Genomic DNA, 21928 nt, shown 5'->3' with positions numbered 1-21928 from the left:
CAAGAACATAATTTTGTTATTGTTTTGTATTGAGAAGAGCATGACAAGGAAAATATTTGGAGACAAGTGAGAGTGCATCAAGATACGAAGGAGCTCGTAGGAGGTTTTATTTAACTTGTTTATTAAGACTGGAATTCAGCTCAGCACAAAACTTTCTGTGACTTCTGGAAAAAGTTTCTAGTCAAATGCAGAACAGCTGTGCTCTCCTGCAATTGCACTAAACAACAATATCTGTCACAGCATTCAGATGAATGCAGTTTTGGGGATAGCAGGAACCTGCAGAATGTATCTTAAAAAAGTGCCATTTTTTGGCATATTGTCAGCAAGTCAAGAAGGAACTTGTATCTCATTCTCCCATGGGTTCAGAAGACCCTATTACAGTCAATGTGATGCTGCCCAGCTGTAATAACTGAGAAGTAAGCCAGTCTGAGTTTCCTTAAACCATGAAGATGATATGCTCACATTCCCATGATTCAAAGCACTGAGGAATAGAACAGGCATGGTTAAGAGAAACACTAGCAGAAGCTTTGGCCTGAATCCCAACCACACGCAACATTAGGCTTAGTAGAACATATCCCAGGATTGTCTGAATGATAAGAAATGGAGCTACCTAATGTAGTCCTTCCCTGAAAATGACAGAATTTCTGTTCTTACTGGGAAAACAAGAATTCTGATAAGGCACGAGGGGACTACCATCACTCAAATTTCACAAACCAGTTCCCATGCTGTAAAGTTGTCATACTAGCAAGTGATTAATTTTCAATAGAGCAGCTCTAGTGATGTCAACCTTTGAATCAGTTCAAAACTGCTTTTAATTAAGATTTTTATTTCTAGCAATCTGTTGAAATAGGTGCCATGAGCCACCCCATTGCTTCTGTTTTTTTGCCAAGTCCTATCAGCATCCAACTGGTATAAACAAGCAAAGCCTATATGAAACTTATTCCCTTTTATGATGTTCATTGTTAGGTACCAGAGTGTTACACACCAGACGTAGGGTGTTCTGCATTTTATTTTATAGTCTACATGCAAGAAATTAGCAGACAGGTACAATCATTAAAAAGCAAATCCCAGCACTATAAATGGATTATCAGTCTGGTTCATGTTGTTAAATAGGTTTAATGGTGCCCTCAAAACTGATACTTAATTAGCATATCACAAATCATTAACCTCCCCAAAAGGGACATGCCTGACCCCAGTCTGAGATATAAAAAACCTGCTCAGCTATTATTTAATGTGGCACTTCCCTCATCCCTGTTACCCAGACAAATAGCTCATCGTTTAACCTGTTTATCTGGAATTTAGACATGCACACTTTAGATATGCTTCTATAAACTGTTTCAGCTCCTTCAGCCTATTTCTCCTTGCTATATATGAACGTTTTGGTTATAGCCATTATGCCTGATTATGAAGTTTCCTGAAATATAGAAAGAACTGAGAATGACTGCATAGTGCCTTACTGCTTGGCAAGTTCTAGATTCTTTCCTTAGCCCTAATGGATTAGGGAGGAAACATGACATAATGATCACAAATGTCTTCTGCTCCTGGATTTAGTACAGGTTGTTATGCTGGCTGTTTGAGGGTAAAATTGCAGTGTTCAGTTTTACACTTGTCTTTTCAAAAATTTCAAAGAGTACCTGAAACAGTTGCATGGATCACTGAAGTATATATAAAACAAATAGAAACCCCACAAACAAACAAACAAACAAAAAACCCAACAAGTTACAAGAAAATTAAAAGATAAGAAAAAAACAAAAGGAATGCCAGAGGGAAAAAAACAGAGACTGAGCAATACTGTGATATCCTATCAACGTACTTAGACATTGGACATAGAGTGTGATGATCTGCATTTGAGTAAAATTGTGATTTAGGGTATAAATATGTACAATAAAGATTCAAAACTACCTAGTTACTTGAAAAAGACCTAGAAATTTTAGTTTAGAAGTAAGATTCACTTCTCATTAAGCCATGAGTATAAATACCTAATGGATTGCCTAAGGTTCTAGAAGATTTAGCATTACTGCAAATGACTGTTTGCCTGTTTCTAAAATAAATGCTGCAACTCAAATGAGGATTAGTCAGGGTAGTATTTTTGTTTACTTTTTCAGTGGAAAACTATATTTGCAACAGTTCCCTTGTTCTACAATCTGTTTATCAGTTAGCTATGGCAAAGGAATTAATAACTCATGTTCAGTAAATTCATGAAGTTGTTTCAGAAATAAATCACAGTACTTAATTTTATCACATCTTTGTGATATTTGATAGTATGGCTACATTAAGCACTCAATGTGGTAGCTACTATTCATAAAATCCCAAGAAAAAATATTTTTAAACTCAAGAATTGTTGTGGAAATGCCAGCTGTTAATATAGTGGTGTCAGCAATTTGCACCATATTAGGCAGGATGTTGTTATTCAGGAGCAAGTCAACATGGGAGAGATATGTCACTGTGCACATCTCCAGTGTCACTGTGCACAAAGAAATGTCCACTTTGGTTGACAGGCTATGTTTCCCCATAAGATATCCTTGGGGTTAGACAAATCCTTTGGGCACCAACTTAAAAAAGATGGAAACAATCCAAGCTGCTCTTTTCAAGCTGTCTTCTGACCTAGGTAAAACCATCATGGAACTGGTCTAAAAATCAGGAACTGCAGTTTTAGTTAGCATTTTGAAAGAGAGGGGTTAGTGACAGAAAATCTACATTGTTTTCTTTATAAATCTAGGCAATGTTTTGGTTTTTTTAGGGGTAACTGTTTCCAAGGATAATCCTTCATTTTGTTTTGTTTTGTGAGGGTTTTTTTTCCTTATGCTAATTTTTCCTCCGTCCTCTTAATGTTTTGCTTCACTATATTCTTGTGCGTATACACTATGACCATAAACTGTATTTTAACATGGTCACCCTAAAAGCTCATATAGCTTTTCAGTAATAGTACTGAAAGCAGGAAAACAGGGGAAATAAGGACACACCATTGAAAGCAAGATTCCTATAAAGGTCTGTCTTTCCCAGCTAAGGTGTGATATTGTTTATGAAGCAGCAGGAGAATACTCATTTTCTGGCTTCCGAAACTCTGTCTGCGCTGGGAAATTTAATCTAACTAACAGTAGGCAAAAATATTATACTTTGACCAGACTTCACATACCGTGAAGAGAGAAAGGGTTGGGACATGTCTATTTTTAACTGAAAAGTTTCTAAAATTGAATCACTTTTGTGTTCTCGCTTAGTAAAGAAAATAAAAAAGTATTATTTTTTGTGGTAAGCCACAGCAAAATAAAAATCTGTTGGATTTTGATTGGAAAGAAAAAAACAACACAGCAATAATACACCCAGTAGCAGATTCAAAACATAATAAATCTTTTCTCTCTTTTATTTTTCCTTTTTATTTTTGAACAGCAAGGAGTGTCAAAACCTAACCTTTTGCCTGAAGGAGCTCAAAACGACTCACTGCATCCCACCCAAGTATGGACATACGAAGAGAAAGGATTAGCTAAGGATTAGACAGGGCAGTTCAGCTCTACACTGCAGTACTTGCGTCAGTTAAGAAGCATGATAAAGTTCCCACAGGTTCTCTCTCCAGTTCTCCAGCAGCTTTACATATGCAAGCAAGACATGGTATATAAGCTACAGTGCAGCTCATTCAGTGTATGGCTGTCAACACAGAAGGAACTTCCAGAATTGTGCTGCTGATTTGGGATTGGATTTAGATGAGTGTTTTTTGTTTATTTTAGTAATGTGTATTAATTAGATGGGTTTGATATTATACCTATCATGACAACAGTTAAGTGCATGTGTGGGATGTCTGCACATTGCGTCTTCTCTTGTCCCTCCTGAGAAACTGAAAACAAGTATCTTTATGATGTTACTTATATGGCTTCACAATATTTTCCTTGTATGCTCAATCATTTAGAGACAGTACTGCCTAAAACCTAAACAAAGAACTGAAAACCAGGAACTCATTCTCAATTTATCTCATTCTCAATTCTCATTCTCAATTTATCACATTCAAAGGAATACTCAACCCTTGGCAACACTAATAACCCTTTGTGAACATTTCCCAGATGTGTTAGAGAGAGTTGTCTTCAACAGTACTGACTACTAAATAGGCCTCACTTTCTTTTCCTACAGCTACATGGATTATTCAGATAAGATTACAGTGCAACCTATTAGTTCATATCATCTACGTGTGTTATAGTTTAAAGCTTAATAGGTTTGTGTGACACTATGCAGATGTAAAGTGCTGAACTCCAAGTATTTTCACTGTCTTAAATGGGACTGTCTTTATCTGAAGCATGTGCAGAATTAAGCTCGAAGGTCAGAAGCACAACAGATAATTTGGAAACTTATTCCACAGTGGAGCTTCCTTGGCAACATATTCTATAATTGTCACATACCACAAAAAGCCCAAAGATCATGAAGCTTTTGTGCTAGATCCTACATCAAGTTATTCTAACTGTCATCAAGAAATTTGTTTTCAAAACTAGGTGTTACACCATATTGTGGCATTTGTGTCAACGATGCGAAAGGCATAGCATTTGTTTTTCTGATGTGGTTTGTTGCCCCATTTGTTCTATAAATATGTATGCACAAAAAACAAAGCCCTAGCCATACCTTTAAACTTAAGTGACTATATAACATTCAGCTGTGGAAAGCAACAAAAAAAGCAAAACCTTCAAAAGGAAAAAGTGCAGCTCTCTTCTTGTGACAGGCTACAGCACTTCTGCAGACAAATTGGCAGAAACTTTACTTTTCTGAAACATCCTGAAGTTCCTACATTTATGTGAGCTCCTGGTGGCAAATTACTTTCAAGAGCAGGTTGTAGAATGAAGAGTGATCTATATTTTGCACCATACAAGACATTTCAAAATCTGATTGCACAAATATAAATAAAAAAAAAAAAAAGCTAAACTGAATTCATTTGGGAAAGTTACGTTTCCTACATGTTCTGCTTATGCTCGTGATGAAAATATTCTGCAATATTTAGATTTCAGATATATCTAAAACAGTGTTAGTATGGCATAGATTTTAAAAATTACTACAGAAAAAAATAATTCTGCTTAATACTAAGTGGTCTAAAATGCCTTTCTGAGACAAAACACTGCCATATTATATATTTGCAAAAAGATAATCTTTAGATTATTTAGATTATTAGAGATCCGATTTAAAACACCATTCATTTCCTGGCAATACCAACTGTTTTTTGGTCACTTCCAACCAAGTCTGAGGAATGCCTGGGATTTCCCAGCACTTGCAAAATCAAGAACATATTTTGTCCAGCTGTTCCTAAGGTAGAACAATAATTATATATGAAGAGAAGGCAAAGAAAAGAAACAACACAAAAACAAAGCAACAAACCAACAAACAACACAACTTTTACCATACCTAGCTAGGTGACAAGTGTAGTGTAACACATGAATAAAAGAGCGGATTTACTTGTTTATATTCCTGAATAGTTTTTTAGATGATTACAGCTAAAACACAGAATTTTGGAAAAGCATCCTTTCATTATGAACACAGATAGACTTTTTGTTTACCAGTTTTACTGAAACAGCTCCCAGATACTGTAATCAATCTTACTGGTATGTGCTGGCTAACATATAGACAGATACTGCCTTTGCTCAAAACCAGACACTGCTTAAACTTTCACCCTACCCTATGTTTTGGATGTGACAGATATGATTAAGAAAACTTTACAACTTTTCATGCTTTACCATTCATTATTATTTAACCAAAATCAATCAAGCCATAAGGTTCCATTTTTAAAATTAGATTTATTATCTACAAATAGACATCCTTGTAATGGCAAACTTGAGAAGTTCCAAGAAGTTACAATTAAAAAAAAATAATATTTTTTCTTTTTCTTTCTTCTAGTCCAAACCAGACTTTCTCCATCCTTTAATTCTGTTCCCAAGCAAGCTTCCTACTTTAGAGACACAAGCCCTGAAGTGTAACTCTTAGTTGTTTGTATGAGAGAGTTTCACATTCCTCTGTAGGGCCAGACAAATAGTTACAGTCAGACAAAGCAATGAGTGGAACTGTTCCATGCCATAGAAATCTAGAGTGAGTCCAACCAATGTGCCTTTTACACGGGATATGAGTCAATCTGCATCAGAACAGTTGGCAAAGTCTCCATAGCTATTGAAAAATACCATTTACTGAAACGCTACTGGAGGCTGAGGGAGCTGAAGTTCAGTCTGGCTCTGCTCAACAGACCAAGATGCATTACAGTTGGAGTCATATTTGCAACTCCTGCCAGATCATTCACTGTATTATACAAAGCCCTTTACTGTGCCTGACTGCATGGAAAGTGGTAATGACAGCTGGTTTTCTGCCCAGCTGTGTCTGCGGACCATTTTATATTCTAGTGCATTGAACAGATTTTCTTAGAGGTATAGAAGTCTAAAGCTGATCTCCCAGGCACTGGACCTTGTGGCATATGCAACCTAGATACTGCCTGGCTTAGCCCACTGAATCAGATTGAGGCTGGATCTAGAAAAACAGAATTCTGATTAGGGTTCTCTGATTCATTCAAGGGAAAGGTTTACATAAGTTTGGGGGGAAGAAAGGTATTTTGGGGTAAGGATATCTTTCATTTTATTTTGCTTTACTAGTTCATGCAGTACTGTTATTGAACATGAGCCAAATTCTCCTGTCAGTTATATTTGTGCATGCTTTATCAGCAAGCAGCCTCAGGTTTCCTTGGTTCATTGTAACTCAGCAGTGCATTTGGCCAAGTTGTTTCAATTAATACAGGCAACTGAACAATTATTTTAAACTTCATTGAGCTACTTTGTGAGTTTAGTTAGAAAAACCACAAAAATACAGGGCAAGAAGTCTTGTAAATTATTTCAATAAGCCACTTGAAACATTCTTACCAAGGAGCACAGCTGAACAAACTATACAGTTCAGGAAAAGGTTGGATTTACTGGCACTTGTGCATAAGAGGTGGTACCCGCATTATCCTGTGAAGTTTGAAACTATCTATGTCATATCAATCCCTTTTACATTTCTGAAATGTAAACAGTAAAGACTTGCTCCTAACTTTCTTACTAAAGGGCAGTTTTGCAATGTCTGAGTGGGAAAAAGAGAATGTGATGTGATTCTGAGTCTGATCCTGATCTTTCTTGGTGCAAATCAGAAGTAATTCCACCACATATAACCTGGCTTAACACATAAGAGGATTTCAGAATTAAGCTTAATAGGTTATTCATGAAAAAATATAATAATTATGAATAATTAGTAGTAAATTGCTATAAAACCTCTCCTATTCTAAGTAACTTTCCCAGTCTATCTATAAATGTTTTCATCATTTTATACTGACTTTGTTATAAAGCCAACTAATGGGCAACCTAGCAAGGGAGTAACATCCACTGTACAGACTTCTACCAGCCTAGCCACAACAGCTTAATAGAAAAACAAAACTCTAGGCCTGGACAACACATTGTTATGACACTCTGTCCGTTCCTTGGTTGGATCAACACAAATCAAACACATCTGAGATACTGGCAACTGAATCCTAAAATAAAGCATGTAAATAAATTTGGACCTGAGAGAAATGTTATGGCTGATACGTGACTGTACATCCCTCATTTCACAAAGTTCATCCTGTAAATCATCTGGCACTTCCATTGAATAGGGTTTTGACAATGTTTAATAACATGATAGGTGAAAGTAAGCCTAAGAACGTTCCAGTTAAAAATAAGATTGACCCATTTCAACACAAGTTTGAACTATCTTGCATTTTTCCAGCAAGCCCTTCTAAGTAGTAACGCTAGTAGTAACGCTAGCTACTGTTCAATGCATTCACTTCAGAGACAAACTTCAGATGAAAAGTGAAAGTAAGTATTCTCTACTACACGAATAAAGCCCTCCAAGCATGATGTAGTTAGACATAAAATCAGAATAGCTGCCTCTAACAAAAAGGCAACATATAAGAAAGTGGATATCAGGCAATATCAGTAACAAACAGCAAGTGGTTATTGTGTTCAAGCGCAAATATGTCACTTGATTAACTGGGTCAGTTACAGGCCTACACAGACATCCATGGTAAAAGTTCATGATAGAAAGACATTACTTAATCCCTTGAGTTTAGAATCTACTGAGTTAGAGTATACTTAAAGCTTGCAGAGTTTGAAAAACATCCAGATATAGGACTCTGGCAGGGACCCCTTGAACACACAGTTTGAGAGCAGTTCCAGTTTTCAAGCCCTTCAGAGAAGGTTTGCCAGACACATGTAGTTTCCCAGAAATATCCTTGGTTTTCAATAGGAAACAGCATCCATGACTTCAGACTGTCTTACAGCCCTAAAAATTCATCTACTACTCATTCAGCTAGAGGGGTTCTGGGTAATTCCAAACTGAAATATAGAATCCTTATTTGTGAGGGCCAAAGTCCCAACAAAACAAAAGCTCCAACAAAGTTGAAATGCACTTTCTTTTAGAAATCCAGATGCACAACACTTCACCTTGTGATTTCAACTCTTCAAGACATGCAGTGATGTAGGCAGAAATAGATAGAGGAAGACTTCACAGGAATCTGAAAAGAGACAGAGACAAAAGCTTAACTAAACTGGATCTATATATAAAATCAGCTTAACTAAAACAGATCTCTATATAAAATCATAGAATCATAGAATAGTTAGGGTTGGAAAGGACCTTATGATCATTTAGTTTCAAACCCCCCCCCCGCCATGGGCAGGGATGCCTCACACTAGGCCATGTTGCCGAAGTCTCTGTCCAGCCTGGCCTTGAACACTACCATTTACCACTTCTTCAGGCAACCTGTTCAAGTGCCTCACCACCCTCACAGTAAGGATCTTCTTCCTTATATCTAACCTGAACTTCCCTTGTTTAAGTTTAAACCCATTCCACCTTGTCCTATCACTACAGTACTTGGTGAAGAGTCCATCTCCGGCATCCCTGTAGGGTCCCTTCAGATATTAGAAGGCTGCTATGAGGTCTCTACACAGCCTTCTCTTCTCCAGGCTGAAGAGCCCCAACTTTCTCAGCCTGTCTTCATATGGGAGGTGTTCTTTTCTCTGCATTAATATTCCCAGTAGTCCAGAGATATATTTAATTTCTAATCAGATCTAAGATGCCTAGGATTTCTCTGCCCTTTGTGTTTTCAATTATTAGTCTTCCATTCACAGTTTGCTTGCTTTCATTTACCTTCCTTGAATCTAGAGATAGACTGTTTCCTTTCTCCTAGCATTATAATTAAGTTCTTTCTGTGCCCAGGCTACCTTATATTCCAAGAAACATATGCAACCACATATCCTCCTGTTTTTTAAGTCAAGGATCAGCATACTGTTCTCCTCCTGTTTGAGATTTTCCTTCTACAGAGAAATCATAGGTCTGTTCCTCACATTTTTGGTCATTCCACTGTCCCAATGTACTTCTGTCAAAGCAGTTGTCCATTAACATTTTACCCATGACCTCCTCCTTTGTCCAGCAGAGATGTGCAACAGCCAAAATTATCAACTGACTGCACTTTCTCTGAAGAAGCTGGCAGTACAACGGTATGATGGTAAGACAACCATAATTTGAACTGAGATTCATAAATAGTGGTTCCCCAAAATCATCATATACTTGAACCACTGTCAAAAAAAGAATGATGTGTGGAGATACTGTTACAGTCATACTAACCTTGTGCTCCTTTCTAGAAGTCTTTCAGTGGGCCTTTCCATGAGGAGTTCATGAAAAGGGATATTTGTTTCCTTTTCATGTGGGCCATCATGAGCAGGAGAGAGATGTGTGCTTTTCATGGTTATTTTAATTCCGTATATTTGGTTTGTGTGGCAAGGTTTTGGTGGAGGGAGAGAGGGATGTTACAGGTGTGGCATCTGTGAGAAGCTACCAAAAGCTTCCCCCATGCCAATAAAGCCAACGCCAGCCAGCTCCAAGAGAGACCCACTGCTGCACCCATCAATGATAGTGGTGGTACCTCTGGGATATTAGAAAATAAATATTTTGAAGGAAGCCATTTCCAAGCTGGGAATAAATACTGATATTCACTTGCAAAATTTAAGTGGGTTTTTATGTTGGGTTGTTGTGGGTTTTTTTTTCTCTGAGCAAATGCTTGAAGAATTTTGAGCTAAAAAAAAAAAATAGAAATCAGCAATGTAAAACTCATTAATAAAATGGTGATAGTAAACCAGTCTGCATGAGCAATACAACAGAACAAATATTTCGTCCTGAATATATTTCTGTTCAAAGCACCCAGGAAGACTTTATAAAGAGCCAGGTTAAAAAGACTGTACAAATTATTAGCATATTTTCTAAGTAGAATATGAACTGTCAAGGAATCGCCCATAATATTTCCAGTTACGCATTCCAAAGACACAAATAAAAATTCTTCTGCATCTCACTCATTTCATTATGAATGTTTTCCTTTGAAGGCAGAGTTAATTTTGGCCTTTTATGGACAGTTAAAAGCTGCAATTGCTTTATTCTGTTTCCTGTAACAAAAGCACATTATCTTTTTTTTTTTTCCCCTCTCTAGTGTTTAACAGCTCATTTGTGCCTTTACAGATACAGCCTGAATGACAACTAAAAAGTCAAGCCTCTGTTCCATATCTTGATTTGCTTTTTTGGTATTTGTCAAAATACAGTAGTAAATTTATGTCTATTAATAGAAAAAAGAAATAGTCTAAAGCAGTGATTCTTAACTAAATGCAGTTCATTTGAAAAAGCACTTAGATTTTCACTAATCACTAGTCCCAGTTCTTTGCTCATTTATGTCAGCTATGCCATTCAAGCAACTTTCTGAAGCTCTTGCTTCAGTCCCTGGTACATTATTCCTACGTAACATACTTCTAACCAAGGCTCAATCGAAATACAGTTCACTACATTTGATGAGGAGAGAGAGAAGACTGAGACCAGCAAAGTCAAGATTTTGGGGGTTTACATTAAATTAATTACATTTTTGTACTCAAATTACTGCACAAAGAAGTATGTTTTTACCACGATAATCAACAGCATTCTTTATAAGAAAAAAGAAGCATTAAAATATTTCCTAAAGGACTTCAATCTTGGATAATGGTATCAATAATGATACACTTTGACTTGGGGTTGTACTGAGAATGACACTAAATGTGTAAGTCGTCAGATTTACTCTTCAGTCCACAATGTAATGTGAGAGGCAGCAAAGTCCGAAGGATACTCTCAGTAAGCCAGTGAGTTCTGAATGTTGTTCTTTGTCCTCCACTGCAGTTCAGACCTCTGGCATAGCTCAGGCAAAACTGTTCTGCTGTACAAGCTAATCCCTTCCATTGCTTCTTCAGTTGCTCAGTGTTTGTGGAAGGCCATAACGCCCTTTCACACTTCTTTCATTAGCCTTTAATTTCAGCAGTCTCTTACCTTTTCCCTTTGGACATTTACAGCTCTCAGGCGTTTACATATGGTGGGCCAGATTCTGAACACCACTAACCAAGTAAGAATACCTTTGAAAACAGAATGAATTTAGTCACAAGGGAATATGCCCAATTTGGGTCCAGTGCTTTTCTGGCAAGATTTCCCACTTTCTACCACCTATGCCTAAAAACACCAGCATGTGGACATTTTTTTTGGTTAAATTAGTTCATGGTACAACAAAGTATCTCTTTGCATTTGTAGTTCTGTACCAGGTTGAAACAGATAAGATACCTAATCCTATAGAAAACCAGGCTATATTCAAATTTTGAAGCAGTTTAAGCAGGTTAGGGTAAAACTTGGGGAGGCTGTGTCAGTTTTAAACAGGTTATGAAACATAACTGTGTTATGAAACATAACTGTGACCAACCCGGTCATGTGTACATCCCCTCAGCAAGTGTGGGCACTATTCATTTGAACTAATTGGCCAAAGACCAAGAAATTTCTAATTTCTTCATGTAAGATATGGGTGATTAATCTACCAAAATTCAAGCTTATATTAATTTACAGAAAAGGGAGCTGTATAAGAGGCCTTTCAGTAGTGAAGGATTCATGGGTTGAGGAAGAAAGCGAAATATGGAGTTATGCCTCCCAGGGATAAGAGAGGAAAATGTGTGAGGCTGGAAGCATTAGTTTCCATCCTGCTGGTTCCATGGCTGCAGTGAATAACAGGAGCATAAGTAATTCTCAGAAAATCTGAAGTTTCAGGCCTCAACCTACTGTTTTTGTTTTTTTTTAGCAGAGAAAAAGCATATAATCTAACTTTCCTTACTCCTGAACATTGTTAAGTGTCTATAACATTATACTAGAAAGCTATTTGAGATGTTGTCTATAAAAGCAAGTGAGGTGAGCCTGAATATGGTCAGCCAGTGTTTATGGGGCTATATTGTTTTAAACAACTTTTGTAAAATGTGTTATTGCCAGCATTTCAAACATGTCCCATGCCCAGTGTAGAAGAGGCTTTCCTGTATTAATTCAAAGTACTCTGAAGCCCAGACACAACACAACACTCAGCAGCTCATAAATTTGTCAATGGATGAATTTAGCTGTAGAAAAATAGGCTGCATGAGTTATAGGTGTGACAGGGAGCACCACCTATATTCTTCAAGTTGATTTGACCCTTTCTGGTTGGTTATAACTTGTTATAACTTTGCCAAATTCTAACTTCCAGTTCAGAACTTTTTCTAATTTTAGCTAGAAACCTTCCAGGCAGTTATCTGCTATTTGAGCTATTTGGGGAATTTTCAGTCAAAACAGCTCAGCAATTTCTGAGGGCAAGTGAGGAGAAAAAAGAAAAAGCTTTTTTTATATCCAGGGTACTGAATTCCTTCACTCTTTAAGATAATGGAGGGGTCTTATGATTTGGGGCAGGATTTCCCATTCCTAAACCCAAGCAAAATCCATCATACCTTGAAAAACAACAGACATTTCAGAAGGTACGATTTGTACAAGAAACCGTAGTAGTTACCTACTGATTGGCAAATGTTAAAGTCTCTGCCTACACTGAACATGCAGTAGCCCTGAGCTGAGCAAATCTTAGCCTTTTAAGAGGGGTTCCCAGCTCCTATGGGGACTATCTATGCTGCTGGGTCACAGTAGGGTCCAGTAGCTCCCTGGGCCCAGGAGCCGAAAGTGCCAGGGCTTCTCACGTCAGTGCCCAGGGTAATAATCTGAAGGCAGAGATGAATTTGGGATGCAACCTGGTGGACAGGCTAGGACATAGGAGGAGGAAAGTTTTGGCTCAGCTACTTATTTCTTTGCAAAACATGGAAATGAATCAAAAATCGCTGAACCTAAATACATTTTGGCTCTCAATATACAGCTGAAAAATTCATGTCTGCAATGCTACTGCACAAATACAATGATAGCCTACTACTTTAGTCAGTCATTCCTTATTAATTTGAGTGGTGGAGGTCTATGTAGTAAAGGTCTATGTAATCTAAAGCCTTTATCCTGATAGTAATCAATGGAGGTCTCAGCATGATGCCACACAGTGAGGTTCAATTGGGTGTTTCAATGTCCACTTTCAAATGCCTGGTGTTAGTGTAGCAGGGTAAGAGGCAATCACTTTGGCTAGTCCGGGATTCCTTCCAAGCCAACTGCTCATCCTGCCCACCTTTAGAGTCAAATAAGGCTTTTGTCTGTGCTACTAATAGACTTCATCAGTGCATAATTTTTCCCCACATTTTGTGTCATTAAAAATATCATTCTGTCAAAGTCTTACTGAGAATTTTAATAATACCTGAGGTGTGGCAACCATGGAAATAGCTGGAAATGTGACTCTGAAAACGAATGACCAAAGGAAGGAAGTAAAACCATGGCAAAATTCTGAGGTATATGATCCAGAGGCAGCAACAGCAATGAACTTAATGAAAAAAAAAAATAAAAAATTGAAATCGAATATTTAATGGATTCCTTAGAAATTGCCAGAAAATAAAAAAGCAGATGAATCTGTGCCTGTTTTGAGCTTTCAAAATGCAGTTAGCATTAGTTTTAAACTGGTTTATTTCTCTATTATTACTATGTCTATGTGGAGCTGTAATCCACAAAGATTCAAAAGTATTTTGAAGTGAAGCAGCTCACTTTCACCTGAAATACTGCCGTTTTTGATGCAAAACTTCTCCCAAATAACTTTTCCACAACAGAAATTCTTTAATTAAATGAAGAGAAGGATAATTTTCACCAATTGAAAACATCTAACTAATTTAGGTAGGCTAAATCCAATGACCATGACTGGAAATTATAAGGCAAACAAGGATTAAACACTGTGCTCTTACTGAACATTCCTTGGATTCCTTTGAAGCCACAAGGGACAGATCGTCAGTTTTGTATCCCTCTGTTTGACTGGGCCATGTCTACAAGGGGATTTGTTGCTCTAGTGTCAGACTAGAAGGACTCAAAAGCTTACCCACTTTTTTCAGTTATGAAAGACACTGGGTTGGTTCTCACTTTAGTTGCCAGCATTTCTTCCTTTAACACCCATGTTTTTCTGGATGTTTCCTGTCTGTCGTTGTAAATGACCCGTCTGGTTGTACATCTCACACTTTAAGTTTTCTGCTATTTATCCAATCTATTTGAAATACAAGGATGTCTCATCTTGAGTCAGCTCTTCAGTTGTCATGAAAAAAGTTAGAACAATTTACAAGAGAAATAAGATTACTTTTGGCTTCACTCATACAAGCAAAAATGGAAGAATGTTTCTTGACTTGTTTCCTGACTGCGGGCAATGCATCTGGACTAAAACCCCTCTCTTATGTTTCACTTGGTGTTAAGAAAAGTAAAATATTCTTAGGACAGAATACTGTAATAATTCTTTTACAAGAACATAAACATACAGGGAATCTCATATTTTCTAACTGAAAATTATAAACAAACAAGTTATATGCGTTGTATAGCAATGGAAAACTGGAAAAAAGGAAGAGTTGCTCATCAACTGGTATGGTCAGATCTGTTTTTCCATTAAGCTATATTGCAAAGGGTGATACTCTTTTCTTTGTCATATTGCCTGACTGCTAAATAATGTTTTTTTTTAGTAGCTCTCTCTTGTCTCAGGATTTTCTCTCTATGTTGGTCAAAGCAGTTCACCAGTTGCAAAGACAAAAATGTCTGTTTTGTGTGTCGCTTGGTTAGACCCAAACCACTCATGTAGCTCTCAATTAGTTTTTTATGCCAGCTCAAAATTTTACTTCTCATTATAAAACTAATGAGTAGAAGAAGTAACAAGAACAAAAGTGCAAATTCACAGAATCACAGAATTTTTAGGGTTGGAAGGGACCTCTGGAAATCATCTAGTCCAACTCCATTGCCAGGCAGGGTCAGCTACAGCAGGCTACACAGGTGCATGTCAGTTTTTGGGCTAGGGAAAATGAAAGGAACAGAGTGTTTAATGGACATGAGAAGAAAGAAGATCCTAATATTCAGAGCTCTTGATAAGTATCACACAGTTCTGTGATACGAAACAAAACCAAATCAGTAGTCTGAATGAAAATTTCAAATAAGAAAAGAAACACTGTCTTAAAAGCTCAACATATCAACAGTATGTGTGGTGAAGAGCTATGTTAGATTTGTATATTCTGAATGTCCCATTGAGTATAAATGAAGTGAAACACTTGTATGAAGCATCTGAGGGTCCCCCATTTTAATACCTGTTAATAAAATTCTCCCACAGTGCCCTTTTCATAAATTTTCATCAAATCAGCACATATGCTTGCACACGTTTGCATTCCTGCCTGTGAATTGGTCACAAAAATAGGATATAGTCTCATGTATATATAAATGTGTGAATTATATATAAATTGCAGGCATTAATTATATTTTTGGTTGGATGCTTTTATGCATGTGATAGCAAAAACATTCCTTAAGGCTGTACTGCTATGCTAGTAGGCACTGTGTCAAGACCAAACAAAGAGCCAGTTTAGTAGTTCTGGTCTGTAAGCTGGAGTGCACAGAAGCTTCCCCGTTTTCCTCCATAGGTGAATCCTGTGGATCTACCCTCCTGCGTTCTGCAGCTCCTTATTAGTTACAGTATTGAGAACTCAAGCTCATAAATGATTGCCATTTTACCCTAAGATATCATGGAAACCTGGCAGTGAGTTGCACCACAGAAAAAACGTACTGCTGTGTTTTAGAAACTCAGTATTATAGCACAGCAACTACATCATGGGGCTTTTTTCACTTCTTTCCAAATCTTACAGTGTTTACAGCACTGGTATGACAAATACGCCTAAAAAGGTAAGGTTTAAAAAGTGATTCCCTAGTGCCAGTTAACTGCTAGAAGGATGCACAGACCACTGTGGGAAGGGTTTTAAACACTTAGTGTCATAGAATCATAGAATAGTTAGGGTTGGAAAGGACCTTAAGATCATCAAGGTCCAACCCCCCTGCCATGGGAAGGGACACCTCACTCTAAACCATGCTACCCAAGGCTTCGTCCAACCTGGCCTTGAACACTGCCAGGGATGGAGCATTCACAGCTTCCCTGGGCAACCTATTCCAGTGCCTCACCACCCTAACAGGAAAGAATTTCTTCCTTATATCCAATCTAAACTTCCCCTGTTTAAGTTTTAACCCATTGCCCCTTATTCTGTCACTACAGTCCCTAATGAAGTCCCCAGCATCCCTACAGGCCCCTAAGGGTCTCTCAGTCTACTTTCATTCAGCAAATGAAGGTTCAGAAACCGTTTTAGCTTCATTCAACCAACAACACATTCAAGAATGTCTGTGAGCATGATCTGTTCAAGTACAAGGTAATGTCTTCAGACATTAGAGACGGCACTTGGAATAACAAATTTGTCTCCATCCTATGTTTCACAGACTAATTACAATGACACTTTATATCCTAAGGGAGATTTCAAAGAAATTTCTGCAATGCTGACTACCACGCTTATGGAGTACTTATTTTTCTGTTCCATCTATCTGTATGCACGCATCATCTCTGATCTTCCTGCTTGAGTGTAAAATCTTCATTTTGTAATAGGCAGAGCAGGATCTGGACCTGTATGCAAGAACTTCTGACTACAATGCATAAATAATTGTTGTTCTCCATATATTGTCAACAAATACCTACTACACTATTACTATGTGGAGCTGACTATTTTCATACAATATTTAACTGACCAAAGTTTAGGTAGGAAACTCAAAATTGCAAAGTAATTATTCTATCTGCCAGTCTAAGTGGTCACCTACAAATAACGTCAGAAATTGTCTTTCGTCTGTCCCTTTTTGTGCCAGGTTCAGACTAGCCTTTCCTCCGAAGCCTCTTTGTTATACATGTTGTTGGGTATCTTCCTTGTTTAGGCAAAAGTATACAGAGAAGAGGCTGTTCAGTAGTTGCCACTTTTTTCCAGCACAGCCACTTCCTTTTCCGCAAACACAAAGTAGCTCTGTTTGCAGTACAGCATTTCTGGTGGACCAAATAATTGCTCTAACAGACAGCTTTTGGCAGTAAGTGCATACTATTCCTAATGCCTGCTCTCCTTTCAAATATGTCATACATATAAATATGTATGTATTTAAATATTATTTCTATGTGCAGACTAAGGTCTTGTGAGATTTATTTTAAATATCTAAATAAAACATATTTTAAAATGAAAACAGCTTGCTTTAAAATCTACATTTCAGAGATTTCCACAAAGCTAAGTACTTTAACTTCCATTTCAAAATCCAGTCCCTAAGCCATCATATTCTCCAAATTCAAACTCTGTGTTTAATTTCTTTTACAAAAGTCAACACAAATAACAGCTGAATCTAAAGCCTACTTTAGTAAAGTATTTAAGTGCTAGTATTCAGCAGACTATTTAAAGACATTACTAACTTTAAGCAAGGTTTAGAGCTAGCCAGGAGCTTATACCTCATGATTAAAGAAAAACACTTTACTCATAAAATGGCCAGTCCAGCTGAAGTAAGATAAATTGTAATTTATTATTGTCAATAATTGCTATTGGAATTGTAAACTGTTCGTGATGGAGGATCTTTTTCCTATGTAAGTCTATGAAGTACTGTAAGCATTGCTGCTCTAAAACTAGACATTATCATAATTATGAATAACAATAATGCCAATTATCATAAATATGCTATCAGAATATGTTCAGTAGAGACCACAACTGAGCATGTATGTGCTTTAAGTTTTGATAAATCAGCTCTGAAAATTTCCCCAACAGCACTTGCCTTCATATATTCCAAGTACAGATTTTTTTCTCCAGGGTTCAGAAATTTTAGGCTACCTTTTATCTTTCCTGTAGTTAGGTTCCCTTTAGGTCTGATTCTGATTGAGATTGAAAGAACACAGTTAACATTGAAAGGCTTTTCTTGAAATCTTCCTGCTGAGATCTGAAAGGGAGATGACAAGCCACATGCAACAAAAATTATTCTCATGCTGTTGAAAGTCCAATTTTACTGCCTGGTGAACTTCCATGCTGTTTAATGCACATTTTCTTGGTCTTCTGTAATCCCATTTCTCATCCCAAAATCAAAGGATAATTGTGCATTACCAGTGCTAGCCACACACATCAAGAGACTATTTTTAATATTTAAATAGAAAAAGATTGTGTACTACTCTCAGTCTTTAATTATAGTCTTCCATATCAGGAGGGATGATTTTATTTTTTCTTTGAATCTAGCCTCACAGACTGAAAGTCAAGCTTATTTCTAGTTCAGCAACTGCTACTACAAGACTAGCTGGAGTAACCCAGACCATAGTCTGCATGTACGGAAGGAGGCAGAGCTGATAACCATGTTTTCCTAGATCATAGGAAAGCAATGTTTTGTTTGCATGCATGAGAAAAACTGAGTTCAGCTTTCTGAGTTCATATAGAGCCATGTGAAAACATGCGGTTATATTTTTTTAAGGGATGGTATTTGTTTTTGCATTATTAGATAAGTTGTTGGACAGCAAAAAGAAGCCCAACAGCAAAGGGGAAATTAAAGAAATCTGTTGAGAAAAGAGAGCACTGCCCAGGAAAAGTTGGTGGAAGCATTTGTTTTCAATCTTATTCCAATAGAGTTCTGTTTAGTTTTTCAAGCATGCTCCCTGCAGTTGTGTATGTTCCTCCTATCTGTTCAGAGATCAAAATACTATTTGCATTTTGTTAGCACTCATCTTTATTTTTAATAGATGTTAGTCCTATGTGAGTGAAATGGGAGTGGCAGAAATAGAACGGATAAGAAAGGAAGCAGTCTCTTAACTTGAGATTTCCTGAAATTTTAGTCTGTTAGTCAGGAATTGTCAAAAACATGAAATGCATGTTAACACCTCTATTTTGAGATGGCACTTATTATTTCCAAATGTAAATTAAAAATGGAGACCACAATAGAATTCTTATTGCAAAACTTTTCTTCTGTTTTTCCTACACACTGTCTACTCCTTCCATATGTCGACTTCCTTACACTAAAGTGAGTTTCTTGTTCTTTAGCAAAATGTTCCATCTTTATTGCAAAGTGTAGTTATCAAATTAACTTATTTTAATTTTATATATCTTGATGAAAAAAGAGATGGAAACCCAAAGTAAGCATTTTGTGACTTTAAATGCACTCCTCCTCTATTGCAGATAATATCACCAGTACTTAATGCTAGACAGTTAAGAGGTTCAGCATTAAAAGTTCAAAGGAACTGTGCAGAATAGTTAATAATTTTCAAAATAATTTCTTTCTAAAACAGCCAACCGTTCAGAAAAAGATGAAAAAAAAATTAAACTACAGCATAAGGGTTGTTTGTAAATTTAGGGAGAAAATATCTTCTGCATTTTTAAACAAAAACCAAAACATCTCCACAGATTTTATCTGGGCTTTTCTACTGTTTTAGCTAAGCAATAATGAAAAAACCTCCACCTATATAACAATGGTTATGTAATGCTTGTAGAGTTAAAAAGAAAGCATACTGTGTACTAAATCTATCACGAGAAAGGAGACAAATTTTTCTCATAAAATTCTTCTGTCCCATCCCTATCCTTATTTTTCTGTTGACTTTCCTTCAATTAGTAGCATAAATTAGACTGCAACCCTTTGGAAGTAGTCATATTTTTAGCTTACTGATGCAGTTTCCAGAATGATTTGTAATCCTGCAACAATATTAAAGCATTGGATAATTCTTATTTTCTAAAATTTTGTTTGGAAATTTGATGGAAAGATTCCTTTCTGATACTTTGAAATTCTCAGTTTTAACCACTGACTGTTACTTTGTTCAAGTTTAGCTCTTTTAGCCATTGGTATCACCAGGAAAAAGAAAAAAAAAAAGGCAGATGATTGATTATGCTCTAAAGAGTAAAAGGAACCAAAATGCCAGGGCTTTTTATGAACTCTACTTGAGTTTTGTGCTGTGTCTCAGTTCCCTGAATGTTTTTCTTACCACTGTGTCTGTAATTACTGGGAAGAAGGAACCATAGTACTGTTTATATGCAAGTATTTGGTGCATCTGAACAAATGCAATAGGTTTCCTTTTCGAGGTTTTTTGTTTATGTTCTAGTTTTGGTCCATCTATATTTTTATTCCTTGGACTGACTTTTAGCAAAATCAAAGGGTAAGAGTGGAATTTATCCAGCACTCAGGTCAAATCAGGTTTTAGAGCTTGACAGATTTTCACCTAAATTCATAAAACTCTAATTTCACCCCTAACCAACTTGTGATGCAATTCAGCTCTTAAAAGTTTGCAAAATATACCTGTACCAGAGAGGAACCTGATCCATTTTTTTTCAAATTAAGACAGTGGGATTGAGTGCGCCCTCAGCAAATTTGCCGGTGACACCAAGCTGTGTGGTTCGGTTGATACGCTGGAGGGAAGGAATGCCATCCAGAGGGACCTTGACACGCTTGTGAGGTGGGCTGATGCCAACCTCATGAAGTTTAACCATGCCAAGTGCAAGGTCCTACACCTGGGTCGGAGCAATCCCAGACAAAGCTACAGACTGGGCAGAGAAGAGATTCAGAGCAGCCCTGCGGAGAAGGACTTAGGGGTGCTGGTCAATGAGAAAATGAACATGAGCCAGCTTCAGTGTGCGCTTGCAGCCCAGAAAGCCAACCATATCCTGGGCTGCATCAAAAGGAGTGTGACCAGCAGGTCGAAGGAGGTGATTCTGCCCCTTTATTCTGCTCTTGTGAGACCTCACTTGGAGTATTGCGTGCAGTTCTGGTGTCCTCAACATTAAAAGGACATGGAACTGTTGGAACAAGTCCAGAGGAAGGCCACGAGGATGATCAGGGGACTGGAGCACCTCCCCTATGAAGACAGGCTGAGAAAGTTGGGGTTGCTCAGCCTGGAGAAGGCTGCGTGGAGACCTCATAGAAGCCTTCCAGTATCTCAAGGGGGCCTATAGGGATGCTGGGGATGGACTCTTCATTCGGGACTGTAGTGATAGGACAAGGGGTAATGGGTTAAAACTTAAACAGGGGAAGTTTAGATTGGTATAAGGAGGAAATTCCTTCCTGTGAGGGTGGCGAGGCACTGGAATAGGTTGCCCAGGGAGGTTGTGAATTCTCCATCCGTAGCAGTGTTCAAGGCCAGGTTGGATGAGGCCTTGGGTGATATGGTTTAGAGTGAGGTGTCCCTGCCCATGGCAGGGGGGTTGGAGCTTGATGATCTTAAGGTCCTTTCCAACACTAACTATTCTATGATTCTATGATTCTATAACCTCGGCTTTGGGCTATCCCGTAAAAGATGCAACCTCTTTTACTGATGGGCTTCCTAATTTCTGATTCCAGTTCTAAACTGGAATCAGACTGTGATCAAATTTACAGATCTTTGTGACTGAGGATATTAACTTTCAGTTTTAGAGTCTGACTCGAAATTGTAAAAGCACAGAAATTAGAGAGACACAGGTTAAGCAAAATGCTCTGTCTTCTGCCAAAATGTTATTGTTTCTACACTATATTTTCCAGAACTTTATGGAAGTTCTTTTTAAATGACTCAGATAATAAGCTTCCTGTTTTTCCCTTGGGAAGCAATTTCATAGTCTAGATTGATGCAATTAAATGATGTTTTCCTTATAAGCAGTCTAAATTTGTTTCATTTCATCAAGTAGCACTGGTTACTTGCCCT

Source organism: Neopsephotus bourkii, unplaced genomic scaffold (assembly GCF_033783945.1).
Source record: "Neopsephotus bourkii isolate Nb327-2 ecotype Australia unplaced genomic scaffold, CSIRO-AGI_Nbou_v1 NB_1792, whole genome shotgun sequence".
NCBI lineage: Eukaryota > Metazoa > Chordata > Aves > Psittaciformes > Psittacidae > Neopsephotus > Neopsephotus bourkii.
The sequence above is the reverse complement of the archived record's forward strand: the minus strand, read 5'-3'. Positions refer to the sequence as shown.